Source organism: Schistocerca nitens, chromosome 4 (assembly GCF_023898315.1).
Source record: "Schistocerca nitens isolate TAMUIC-IGC-003100 chromosome 4, iqSchNite1.1, whole genome shotgun sequence".
In the NCBI taxonomy this organism is placed as follows: Eukaryota; Metazoa; Arthropoda; class Insecta; order Orthoptera; family Acrididae; genus Schistocerca; species Schistocerca nitens.
Window position 1 is genome coordinate 270,977,952 of NC_064617.1, and position 9,760 is coordinate 270,987,711.

The 9,760-nt window shown below is 46.0% G+C and overlaps 32 non-coding genes across 32 annotated transcripts; 21 read left to right on the forward strand and 11 right to left on the reverse strand.

Annotated features, from left to right (window-relative positions):
• Positions 1 to 75: 75 nt before the first annotated feature.
• Positions 76 to 147, reverse strand: Trnaa-cgc (transfer RNA alanine (anticodon CGC)). Its single transcript has one exon. It is a non-coding gene; the product is annotated as a tRNA-Ala (tRNA).
• Positions 148 to 265: 118 nt separating this feature from the next.
• Trnaw-cca (transfer RNA tryptophan (anticodon CCA)) lies at positions 266 to 337 on the forward strand. The gene has a single exon. It is a non-coding gene; the product is annotated as a tRNA-Trp (tRNA).
• Positions 338 to 655: 318 nt separating this feature from the next.
• Trnac-gca (transfer RNA cysteine (anticodon GCA)) lies at positions 656 to 727 on the forward strand. Its single transcript has one exon. It is a non-coding gene; the product is annotated as a tRNA-Cys (tRNA).
• A 275-nt stretch (positions 728 to 1,002) lies between these two features.
• Trnaa-cgc (transfer RNA alanine (anticodon CGC)) lies at positions 1,003 to 1,074 on the reverse strand. Its single transcript has one exon. It is a non-coding gene; the product is annotated as a tRNA-Ala (tRNA).
• Positions 1,075 to 1,192: 118 nt separating this feature from the next.
• Trnaw-cca (transfer RNA tryptophan (anticodon CCA)) lies at positions 1,193 to 1,264 on the forward strand. Its single transcript has one exon. It is a non-coding gene; the product is annotated as a tRNA-Trp (tRNA).
• A 318-nt stretch (positions 1,265 to 1,582) lies between these two features.
• Positions 1,583 to 1,654, forward strand: Trnac-gca (transfer RNA cysteine (anticodon GCA)). The gene has a single exon. It is a non-coding gene; the product is annotated as a tRNA-Cys (tRNA).
• Positions 1,655 to 1,929: 275 nt separating this feature from the next.
• Trnaa-cgc (transfer RNA alanine (anticodon CGC)) lies at positions 1,930 to 2,001 on the reverse strand. Its single transcript has one exon. It is a non-coding gene; the product is annotated as a tRNA-Ala (tRNA).
• Positions 2,002 to 2,119: 118 nt separating this feature from the next.
• Positions 2,120 to 2,191, forward strand: Trnaw-cca (transfer RNA tryptophan (anticodon CCA)). Its single transcript has one exon. It is a non-coding gene; the product is annotated as a tRNA-Trp (tRNA).
• Positions 2,192 to 2,509: 318 nt separating this feature from the next.
• On the forward strand, positions 2,510 to 2,581 carry Trnac-gca (transfer RNA cysteine (anticodon GCA)). The gene has a single exon. It is a non-coding gene; the product is annotated as a tRNA-Cys (tRNA).
• A 275-nt stretch (positions 2,582 to 2,856) lies between these two features.
• On the reverse strand, positions 2,857 to 2,928 carry Trnaa-cgc (transfer RNA alanine (anticodon CGC)). The gene has a single exon. It is a non-coding gene; the product is annotated as a tRNA-Ala (tRNA).
• A 118-nt stretch (positions 2,929 to 3,046) lies between these two features.
• Positions 3,047 to 3,118, forward strand: Trnaw-cca (transfer RNA tryptophan (anticodon CCA)). The gene has a single exon. It is a non-coding gene; the product is annotated as a tRNA-Trp (tRNA).
• Positions 3,119 to 3,436: 318 nt separating this feature from the next.
• Trnac-gca (transfer RNA cysteine (anticodon GCA)) lies at positions 3,437 to 3,508 on the forward strand. The gene has a single exon. It is a non-coding gene; the product is annotated as a tRNA-Cys (tRNA).
• A 275-nt stretch (positions 3,509 to 3,783) lies between these two features.
• Trnaa-cgc (transfer RNA alanine (anticodon CGC)) lies at positions 3,784 to 3,855 on the reverse strand. The gene has a single exon. It is a non-coding gene; the product is annotated as a tRNA-Ala (tRNA).
• A 118-nt stretch (positions 3,856 to 3,973) lies between these two features.
• On the forward strand, positions 3,974 to 4,045 carry Trnaw-cca (transfer RNA tryptophan (anticodon CCA)). Its single transcript has one exon. It is a non-coding gene; the product is annotated as a tRNA-Trp (tRNA).
• Positions 4,046 to 4,363: 318 nt separating this feature from the next.
• Positions 4,364 to 4,435, forward strand: Trnac-gca (transfer RNA cysteine (anticodon GCA)). The gene has a single exon. It is a non-coding gene; the product is annotated as a tRNA-Cys (tRNA).
• Positions 4,436 to 4,710: 275 nt separating this feature from the next.
• Positions 4,711 to 4,782, reverse strand: Trnaa-cgc (transfer RNA alanine (anticodon CGC)). Its single transcript has one exon. It is a non-coding gene; the product is annotated as a tRNA-Ala (tRNA).
• A 118-nt stretch (positions 4,783 to 4,900) lies between these two features.
• Positions 4,901 to 4,972, forward strand: Trnaw-cca (transfer RNA tryptophan (anticodon CCA)). Its single transcript has one exon. It is a non-coding gene; the product is annotated as a tRNA-Trp (tRNA).
• A 318-nt stretch (positions 4,973 to 5,290) lies between these two features.
• Positions 5,291 to 5,362, forward strand: Trnac-gca (transfer RNA cysteine (anticodon GCA)). Its single transcript has one exon. It is a non-coding gene; the product is annotated as a tRNA-Cys (tRNA).
• Positions 5,363 to 5,637: 275 nt separating this feature from the next.
• Positions 5,638 to 5,709, reverse strand: Trnaa-cgc (transfer RNA alanine (anticodon CGC)). Its single transcript has one exon. It is a non-coding gene; the product is annotated as a tRNA-Ala (tRNA).
• Positions 5,710 to 5,827: 118 nt separating this feature from the next.
• On the forward strand, positions 5,828 to 5,899 carry Trnaw-cca (transfer RNA tryptophan (anticodon CCA)). The gene has a single exon. It is a non-coding gene; the product is annotated as a tRNA-Trp (tRNA).
• A 318-nt stretch (positions 5,900 to 6,217) lies between these two features.
• On the forward strand, positions 6,218 to 6,289 carry Trnac-gca (transfer RNA cysteine (anticodon GCA)). The gene has a single exon. It is a non-coding gene; the product is annotated as a tRNA-Cys (tRNA).
• Positions 6,290 to 6,564: 275 nt separating this feature from the next.
• Positions 6,565 to 6,636, reverse strand: Trnaa-cgc (transfer RNA alanine (anticodon CGC)). The gene has a single exon. It is a non-coding gene; the product is annotated as a tRNA-Ala (tRNA).
• Positions 6,637 to 6,754: 118 nt separating this feature from the next.
• On the forward strand, positions 6,755 to 6,826 carry Trnaw-cca (transfer RNA tryptophan (anticodon CCA)). Its single transcript has one exon. It is a non-coding gene; the product is annotated as a tRNA-Trp (tRNA).
• A 318-nt stretch (positions 6,827 to 7,144) lies between these two features.
• Positions 7,145 to 7,216, forward strand: Trnac-gca (transfer RNA cysteine (anticodon GCA)). Its single transcript has one exon. It is a non-coding gene; the product is annotated as a tRNA-Cys (tRNA).
• A 275-nt stretch (positions 7,217 to 7,491) lies between these two features.
• Trnaa-cgc (transfer RNA alanine (anticodon CGC)) lies at positions 7,492 to 7,563 on the reverse strand. The gene has a single exon. It is a non-coding gene; the product is annotated as a tRNA-Ala (tRNA).
• Positions 7,564 to 7,681: 118 nt separating this feature from the next.
• On the forward strand, positions 7,682 to 7,753 carry Trnaw-cca (transfer RNA tryptophan (anticodon CCA)). Its single transcript has one exon. It is a non-coding gene; the product is annotated as a tRNA-Trp (tRNA).
• Positions 7,754 to 8,071: 318 nt separating this feature from the next.
• Positions 8,072 to 8,143, forward strand: Trnac-gca (transfer RNA cysteine (anticodon GCA)). The gene has a single exon. It is a non-coding gene; the product is annotated as a tRNA-Cys (tRNA).
• Positions 8,144 to 8,418: 275 nt separating this feature from the next.
• Trnaa-cgc (transfer RNA alanine (anticodon CGC)) lies at positions 8,419 to 8,490 on the reverse strand. The gene has a single exon. It is a non-coding gene; the product is annotated as a tRNA-Ala (tRNA).
• A 118-nt stretch (positions 8,491 to 8,608) lies between these two features.
• Trnaw-cca (transfer RNA tryptophan (anticodon CCA)) lies at positions 8,609 to 8,680 on the forward strand. Its single transcript has one exon. It is a non-coding gene; the product is annotated as a tRNA-Trp (tRNA).
• Positions 8,681 to 8,998: 318 nt separating this feature from the next.
• On the forward strand, positions 8,999 to 9,070 carry Trnac-gca (transfer RNA cysteine (anticodon GCA)). The gene has a single exon. It is a non-coding gene; the product is annotated as a tRNA-Cys (tRNA).
• Positions 9,071 to 9,345: 275 nt separating this feature from the next.
• Trnaa-cgc (transfer RNA alanine (anticodon CGC)) lies at positions 9,346 to 9,417 on the reverse strand. The gene has a single exon. It is a non-coding gene; the product is annotated as a tRNA-Ala (tRNA).
• Positions 9,418 to 9,535: 118 nt separating this feature from the next.
• Trnaw-cca (transfer RNA tryptophan (anticodon CCA)) lies at positions 9,536 to 9,607 on the forward strand. Its single transcript has one exon. It is a non-coding gene; the product is annotated as a tRNA-Trp (tRNA).
• The last annotated feature ends 153 nt before the right edge of the window (positions 9,608 to 9,760 follow it).

The following is a 9,760-nucleotide window of genomic DNA, read 5'->3' on the forward strand; positions in this document are numbered from 1 at the left end:
TCTTGTACACTGAATTTTATAGAATATGGTGATAGGCAAAAGTTTTCGTGTACTGCTGCACGGAGAAACAAAAATTGGAGGAGCTGGGATTTGAACCCAGGACTTTCTGCATGCGAAGCAGACACTCTACCACTGAGTTACACCCCCGCCAGAGCAACTACATCTGGGACGAGTCTCTCGTGGATCCTACTGTCATTATTTCTTAGGTTTGAACGGTACAGTAAGTGTTCGAGGAACCTATTCATGACAAGACCTCAGCAGCGTCGACTCCGTGGCGCAACGGTAGCGCGTCTGACTCCAGATCAGAAGGTTGCGTGTTCAAATCACGTCGGGGTCACAGTGAAATTTTCGTTTACGAAAGCCATAGGCGAGTATGTCAGTTTAATCAGATACCAAACGATTACAGAGAACGGACGAACAGAACTTGCTTGAAAAAAGCTACTAGTGCAATTTTCGCGTTCTGACATTAAAGTGTAGGCGCCGACTCACACTTTCTCCAGGCGCGAACTGTCTAGTATTTTTGATATTTATATCGTTTAACGCTAATATATAACTGAGAGATAATGATTACGCAATATTTTGCTCGATTAGACGTCTTTAGCCAGGCAGAGTATAATATTTTTCCTTAAGTTATGGGAATAGAAAGATCGTGAAAGGGGGTATAGCTCAGTCGTAGAGCATTCGACTGCAGATCGAGAGGTCCCCGGTTCAATCCCGGGTGCCCCCTTCATTTTTCAGTATCTCGAAAAAACAAATGACGGTTGTCGCGGTGAGTTGCAAATAACATGTTTCAGATGCACTCCGCACGCCATACCGAAGGCTTTGGAGCAACATTTCAATGGGGGGATCGCAGCCCAGGCTCTTGCAGGTCATCGTCCTCCCGCCATGCGGTCGAACTGTACGAAAACCACTTGCTTGGGGGAAGAATCTTGTACACTGAATTTTATAGAATATGGTGATAGGCAAAAGTTTTCGTGTACTGCTGCACGGAGAAACAAAAATTGGAGGAGCTGGGATTTGAACCCAGGACTTTCTGCATGCGAAGCAGACACTCTACCACTGAGTTACACCCCCGCCAGAGCAACTACATCTGGGACGAGTCTCTCGTGGATCCTACTGTCATTATTTCTTAGGTTTGAACGGTACAGTAAGTGTTCGAGGAACCTATTCATGACAAGACCTCAGCAGCGTCGACTCCGTGGCGCAACGGTAGCGCGTCTGACTCCAGATCAGAAGGTTGCGTGTTCAAATCACGTCGGGGTCACAGTGAAATTTTCGTTTACGAAAGCCATAGGCGAGTATGTCAGTTTAATCAGATACCAAACGATTACAGAGAACGGACGAACAGAACTTGCTTGAAAAAAGCTACTAGTGCAATTTTCGCGTTCTGACATTAAAGTGTAGGCGCCGACTCACACTTTCTCCAGGCGCGAACTGTCTAGTATTTTTGATATTTATATCGTTTAACGCTAATATATAACTGAGAGATAATGATTACGCAATATTTTGCTCGATTAGACGTCTTTAGCCAGGCAGAGTATAATATTTTTCCTTAAGTTATGGGAATAGAAAGATCGTGAAAGGGGGTATAGCTCAGTCGTAGAGCATTCGACTGCAGATCGAGAGGTCCCCGGTTCAATCCCGGGTGCCCCCTTCATTTTTCAGTATCTCGAAAAAACAAATGACGGTTGTCGCGGTGAGTTGCAAATAACATGTTTCAGATGCACTCCGCACGCCATACCGAAGGCTTTGGAGCAACATTTCAATGGGGGGATCGCAGCCCAGGCTCTTGCAGGTCATCGTCCTCCCGCCATGCGGTCGAACTGTACGAAATCCACTTGCTTGGGGGAAGAATCTTGTACACTGAATTTTATAGAATATGGTGATAGGCAAAAGTTTTCGTGTACTGCTGCACGGAGAAACAAAAATTGGAGGAGCTGGGATTTGAACCCAGGACTTTCTGCATGCGAAGCAGACACTCTACCACTGAGTTACACCCCCGCCAGAGCAACTACATCTGGGACGAGTCTCTCGTGGATCCTACTGTCATTATTTCTTAGGTTTGAACGGTACAGTAAGTGTTCGAGGAACCTATTCATGACAAGACCTCAGCAGCGTCGACTCCGTGGCGCAACGGTAGCGCGTCTGACTCCAGATCAGAAGGTTGCGTGTTCAAATCACGTCGGGGTCACAGTGAAATTTTCGTTTACGAAAGCCATAGGCGAGTATGTCAGTTTAATCAGATACCAAACGATTACAGAGAACGGACGAACAGAACTTGCTTGAAAAAAGCTACTAGTGCAATTTTCGCGTTCTGACATTAAAGTGTAGGCGCCGACTCACACTTTCTCCAGGCGCGAACTGTCTAGTATTTTTGATATTTATATCGTTTAACGCTAATATATAACTGAGAGATAATGATTACGCAATATTTTGCTCGATTAGACGTCTTTAGCCAGGCAGAGTATAACATTTTTCCTTAAGTTATGGGAATAGAAAGATCGTGAAAGGGGGTATAGCTCAGTCGTAGAGCATTCGACTGCAGATCGAGAGGTCCCCGGTTCAATCCCGGGTGCCCCCTTCATTTTTCAGTATCTCGAAAAAACAAATGACGGTTGTCGCGGTGAGTTGCAAATAACATGTTTCAGATGCACTCCGCACGCCATACCGAAGGCTTTGGAGCAACATTTCAATGGGGGGATCGCAGCCCAGGCTCTTGCAGGTCATCGTCCTCCCGCCATGCGGTCGAACTGTACGAAATCCACTTGCTTGGGGGAAGAATCTTGTACACTGAATTTTATAGAATATGGTGATAGGCAAAAGTTTTCGTGTACTGCTGCACGGGGAAACAAAAATTGGAGGAGCTGGGATTTGAACCCAGGACTTTCTGCATGCGAAGCAGACACTCTACCACTGAGTTACACCCCCGCCAGAGCAACTACATCTGGGACGAGTCTCTCGTGGATCCTACTGTCATTATTTCTTAGGTTTGAACGGTACAGTAAGTGTTCGAGGAACCTATTCATGACAAGACCTCAGCAGCGTCGACTCCGTGGCGCAACGGTAGCGCGTCTGACTCCAGATCAGAAGGTTGCGTGTTCAAATCACGTCGGGGTCACAGTGAAATTTTCGTTTACGAAAGCCATAGGCGAGTATGTCAGTTTAATCAGATACCAAACGATTACAGAGAACGGACGAACAGAACTTGCTTGAAAAAAGCTACTAGTGCAATTTTCGCGTTCTGACATTAAAGTGTAGGCGCCGACTCACACTTTCTCCAGGCGCGAACTGTCTAGTATTTTTGATATTTATATCGTTTAACGCTAATATATAACTGAGAGATAATGATTACGCAATATTTTGCTCGATTAGACGTCTTTAGCCAGGCAGAGTATAATATTTTTCCTTAAGTTATGGGAATAGAAAGATCGTGAAAGGGGGTATAGCTCAGTCGTAGAGCATTCGACTGCAGATCGAGAGGTCCCCGGTTCAATCCCGGGTGCCCCCTTCATTTTTCAGTATCTCGAAAAAACAAATGACGGTTGTCGCGGTGAGTTGCAAATAACATGTTTCAGATGCACTCCGCACGCCATACCGAAGGCTTTGGAGCAACATTTCAATGGGGGGATCGCAGCCCAGGCTCTTGCAGGTCATCGTCCTCCCGCCATGCGGTCGAACTGTACGAAATCCACTTGCTTGGGGGAAGAATCTTGTACACTGAATTTTATAGAATATGGTGATAGGCAAAAGTTTTCGTGTACTGCTGCACGGGGAAACAAAAATTGGAGGAGCTGGGATTTGAACCCAGGACTTTCTGCATGCGAAGCAGACACTCTACCACTGAGTTACACCCCCGCCAGAGCAACTACATCTGGGACGAGTCTCTCGTGGATCCTACTGTCATTATTTCTTAGGTTTGAACGGTACAGTAAGTGTTCGAGGAACCTATTCATGACAAGACCTCAGCAGCGTCGACTCCGTGGCGCAACGGTAGCGCGTCTGACTCCAGATCAGAAGGTTGCGTGTTCAAATCACGTCGGGGTCACAGTGAAATTTTCGTTTACGAAAGCCATAGGCGAGTATGTCAGTTTAATCAGATACCAAACGATTACAGAGAACGGACGAACAGAACTTGCTTGAAAAAAGCTACTAGTGCAATTTTCGCGTTCTGACATTAAAGTGTAGGCGCCGACTCACACTTTCTCCAGGCGCGAACTGTCTAGTATTTTTGATATCTATATCGTTTAACGCTAATATATAACTGAGAGATAATGATTACGCAATATTTTGCTCGATTAGACGTCTTTAGCCAGGCAGAGTATAATATTTTTCCTTAAGTTATGGGAATAGAAAGATCGTGAAAGGGGGTATAGCTCAGTCGTAGAGCATTCGACTGCAGATCGAGAGGTCCCCGGTTCAATCCCGGGTGCCCCCTTCATTTTTCAGTATCTCGAAAAAACAAATGACGGTTGTCGCGGTGAGTTGCAAATAACATGTTTCAGATGCACTCCGCACGCCATACCGAAGGCTTTGGAGCAACATTTCAATGGGGGGATCGCAGCCCAGGCTCTTGCAGGTCATCGTCCTCCCGCCATGCGGTCGAACTGTACGAAATCCACTTGCTTGGGGGAAGAATCTTGTACACTGAATTTTATAGAATATGGTGATAGGCAAAAGTTTTCGTGTACTGCTGCACGGAGAAACAAAAATTGGAGGAGCTGGGATTTGAACCCAGGACTTTCTGCATGCGAAGCAGACACTCTACCACTGAGTTACACCCCCGCCAGAGCAACTACATCTGGGACGAGTCTCTCGTGGATCCTACTGTCATTATTTCTTAGGTTTGAACGGTACAGTAAGTGTTCGAGGAACCTATTCATGACAAGACCTCAGCAGCGTCGACTCCGTGGCGCAACGGTAGCGCGTCTGACTCCAGATCAGAAGGTTGCGTGTTCAAATCACGTCGGGGTCACAGTGAAATTTTCGTTTACGAAAGCCATAGGCGAGTATGTCAGTTTAATCAGATACCAAACGATTACAGAGAACGGACGAACAGAACTTGCTTGAAAAAAGCTACTAGTGCAATTTTCGCGTTCTGACATTAAAGTGTAGGCGCCGACTCACACTTTCTCCAGGCGCGAACTGTCTAGTATTTTTGATATTTATATCGTTTAACGCTAATATATAACTGAGAGATAATGATTACGCAATATTTTGCTCGATTAGACGTCTTTAGCCAGGCAGAGTATAATATTTTTCCTTAAGTTATGGGAATAGAAAGATCGTGAAAGGGGGTATAGCTCAGTCGTAGAGCATTCGACTGCAGATCGAGAGGTCCCCGGTTCAATCCCGGGTGCCCCCTTCATTTTTCAGTATCTCGAAAAAACAAATGACGGTTGTCGCGGTGAGTTGCAAATAACATGTTTCAGATGCACTCCGCACGCCATACCGAAGGCTTTGGAGCAACATTTCAATGGGGGGATCGCAGCCCAGGCTCTTGCAGGTCATCGTCCTCCCGCCATGCGGTCGAACTGTACGAAATCCACTTGCTTGGGGGAAGAATCTTGTACACTGAATTTTATAGAATATGGTGATAGGCAAAAGTTTTCGTGTACTGCTGCACGGAGAAACAAAAATTGGAGGAGCTGGGATTTGAACCCAGGACTTTCTGCATGCGAAGCAGACACTCTACCACTGAGTTACACCCCCGCCAGAGCAACTACATCTGGGACGAGTCTCTCGTGGATCCTACTGTCATTATTTCTTAGGTTTGAACGGTACAGTAAGTGTTCGAGGAACCTATTCATGACAAGACCTCAGCAGCGTCGACTCCGTGGCGCAACGGTAGCGCGTCTGACTCCAGATCAGAAGGTTGCGTGTTCAAATCACGTCGGGGTCACAGTGAAATATTCGTTTACGAAAGCCATAGGCGAGTATGTCAGTTTAATCAGATACCAAACGATTACAGAGAACGGACGAACAGAACTTGCTTGAAAAAAGCTACTAGTGCAATTTTCGCGTTCTGACATTAAAGTGTAGGCGCCGACTCACACTTTCTCCAGGCGCGAACTGTCTAGTATTTTTGATATTTATATCGTTTAACGCTAATATATAACTGAGAGATAATGATTACGCAATATTTTGCTCGATTAGACGTCTTTAGCCAGGCAGAGTATAATATTTTTCCTTAAGTTATGGGAATAGAAAGATCGTGAAAGGGGGTATAGCTCAGTCGTAGAGCATTCGACTGCAGATCGAGAGGTCCCCGGTTCAATCCCGGGTGCCCCCTTCATTTTTCAGTATCTCGAAAAAACAAATGACGGTTGTCGCGGTGAGTTGCAAATAACATGTTTCAGATGCACTCCGCACGCCATACCGAAGGCTTTGGAGCAACATTTCAATGGGGGGATCGCAGCCCAGGCTCTTGCAGGTCATCGTCCTCCCGCCATGCGGTCGAACTGTACGAAATCCACTTGCTTGGGGGAAGAATCTTGTACACTGAATTTTATAGAATATGGTGATAGGCAAAAGTTTTCGTGTACTGCTGCACGGGGAAACAAAAATTGGAGGAGCTGGGATTTGAACCCAGGACTTTCTGCATGCGAAGCAGACACTCTACCACTGAGTTACACCCCCGCCAGAGCAACTACATCTGGGACGAGTCTCTCGTGGATCCTACTGTCATTATTTCTTAGGTTTGAACGGTACAGTAAGTGTTCGAGGAACCTATTCATGACAAGACCTCAGCAGCGTCGACTCCGTGGCGCAACGGTAGCGCGTCTGACTCCAGATCAGAAGGTTGCGTGTTCAAATCACGTCGGGGTCACAGTGAAATTTTCGTTTACGAAAGCCATAGGCGAGTATGTCAGTTTAATCAGATACCAAACGATTACAGAGAACGGACGAACAGAACTTGCTTGAAAAAAGCTACTAGTGCAATTTTCGCGTTCTGACATTAAAGTGTAGGCGCCGACTCACACTTTCTCCAGGCGCGAACTGTCTAGTATTTTTGATATTTATATCGTTTAACGCTAATATATAACTGAGAGATAATGATTACGCAATATTTTGCTCGATTAGACGTCTTTAGCCAGGCAGAGTATAATATTTTTCCTTAAGTTATGGGAATAGAAAGATCGTGAAAGGGGGTATAGCTCAGTCGTAGAGCATTCGACTGCAGATCGAGAGGTCCCCGGTTCAATCCCGGGTGCCCCCTTCATTTTTCAGTATCTCGAAAAAACAAATGACGGTTGTCGCGGTGAGTTGCAAATAACATGTTTCAGATGCACTCCGCACGCCATACCGAAGGCTTTGGAGCAACATTTCAATGGGGGGATCGCAGCCCAGGCTCTTGCAGGTCATCGTCCTCCCGCCATGCGGTCGAACTGTACGAAATCCACTTGCTTGGGGGAAGAATCTTGTACACTGAATTTTATAGAATATGGTGATAGGCAAAAGTTTTCGTGTACTGCTGCACGGGGAAACAAAAATTGGAGGAGCTGGGATTTGAACCCAGGACTTTCTGCATGCGAAGCAGACACTCTACCACTGAGTTACACCCCCGCCAGAGCAACTACATCTGGGACGAGTCTCTCGTGGATCCTACTGTCATTATTTCTTAGGTTTGAACGGTACAGTAAGTGTTCGAGGAACCTATTCATGACAAGACCTCAGCAGCGTCGACTCCGTGGCGCAACGGTAGCGCGTCTGACTCCAGATCAGAAGGTTGCGTGTTCAAATCACGTCGGGGTCACAGTGAAATTTTCGTTTACGAAAGCCATAGGCGAGTATGTCAGTTTAATCAGATACCAAACGATTACAGAGAACGGACGAACAGAACTTGCTTGAAAAAAGCTACTAGTGCAATTTTCGCGTTCTGACATTAAAGTGTAGGCGCCGACTCACACTTTCTCCAGGCGCGAACTGTCTAGTATTTTTGATATTTATATCGTTTAACGCTAATATATAACTGAGAGATAATGATTACGCAATATTTTGCTCGATTAGACGTCTTTAGCCAGGCAGAGTATAATATTTTTCCTTAAGTTATGGGAATAGAAAGATCGTGAAAGGGGGTATAGCTCAGTCGTAGAGCATTCGACTGCAGATCGAGAGGTCCCCGGTTCAATCCCGGGTGCCCCCTTCATTTTTCAGTATCTCGAAAAAACAAATGACGGTTGTCGCGGTGAGTTGCAAATAACATGTTTCAGATGCACTCCGCACGCCATACCGAAGGCTTTGGAGCAACATTTCAATGGGGGGATCGCAGCCCAGGCTCTTGCAGGTCATCGTCCTCCCGCCATGCGGTCGAACTGTACGAAATCCACTTGCTTGGGGGAAGAATCTTGTACACTGAATTTTATAGAATATGGTGATAGGCAAAAGTTTTCGTGTACTGCTGCACGGAGAAACAAAAATTGGAGGAGCTGGGATTTGAACCCAGGACTTTCTGCATGCGAAGCAGACACTCTACCACTGAGTTACACCCCCGCCAGAGCAACTACATCTGGGACGAGTCTCTCGTGGATCCTACTGTCATTATTTCTTAGGTTTGAACGGTACAGTAAGTGTTCGAGGAACCTATTCATGACAAGACCTCAGCAGCGTCGACTCCGTGGCGCAACGGTAGCGCGTCTGACTCCAGATCAGAAGGTTGCGTGTTCAAATCACGTCGGGGTCAGAGTGAAATTTTCGTTTACGAAAGCCATAGGCGAGTATGTCAGTTTAATCAGATACCAAACGATTACAGAGAACGGACGAACAGAACTTGCTTGAAAAAAGCTACTAGTGCAATTTTCGCGTTCTGACATTAAAGTGTAGGCGCCGACTCACACTTTCTCCAGGCGCGAACTGTCTAGTATTTTTGATATTTATATCGTTTAACGCTAATATATAACTGAGAGATAATGATTACGCAATATTTTGCTCGATTAGACGTCTTTAGCCAGGCAGAGTATAATATTTTTCCTTAAGTTATGGGAATAGAAAGATCGTGAAAGGGGGTATAGCTCAGTCGTAGAGCATTCGACTGCAGATCGAGAGGTCCCCGGTTCAATCCCGGGTGCCCCCTTCATTTTTCAGTATCTCGAAAAAACAAATGACGGTTGTCGCGGTGAGTTGCAAATAACATGTTTCAGATGCACTCCGCACGCCATACCGAAGGCTTTGGAGCAACATTTCAATGGGGGGATCGCAGCCCAGGCTCTTGCAGGTCATCGTCCTCCCGCCATGCGGTCGAACTGTACGAAATCCACTTGCTTGGGGGAAGAATCTTGTACACTGAATTTTATAGAATATGGTGATAGGCAAAAGTTTTCGTGTACTGCTGCACGGAGAAACAAAAATTGGAGGAGCTGGGATTTGAACCCAGGACTTTCTGCATGCGAAGCAGACACTCTACCACTGAGTTACACCCCCGCCAGAGCAACTACATCTGGGACGAGTCTCTCGTGGATCCTACTGTCATTATTTCTTAGGTTTGAACGGTACAGTAAGTGTTCGAGGAACCTATTCATGACAAGACCTCAGCAGCGTCGACTCCGTGGCGCAACGGTAGCGCGTCTGACTCCAGATCAGAAGGTTGCGTGTTCAAATCACGTCGGGGTCACAGTGAAATTTTCGTTTACGAAAGCCATAGGCGAGTATGTCAGTTTAATCAGATACCAAACGATTACAGAGAACGGACGAACAGAACTTGCTTGAAAAAAGCTACTAGTGCAATTTTCGCGTTCTGACATTAAAGTGTAGGCGCCGACTCACA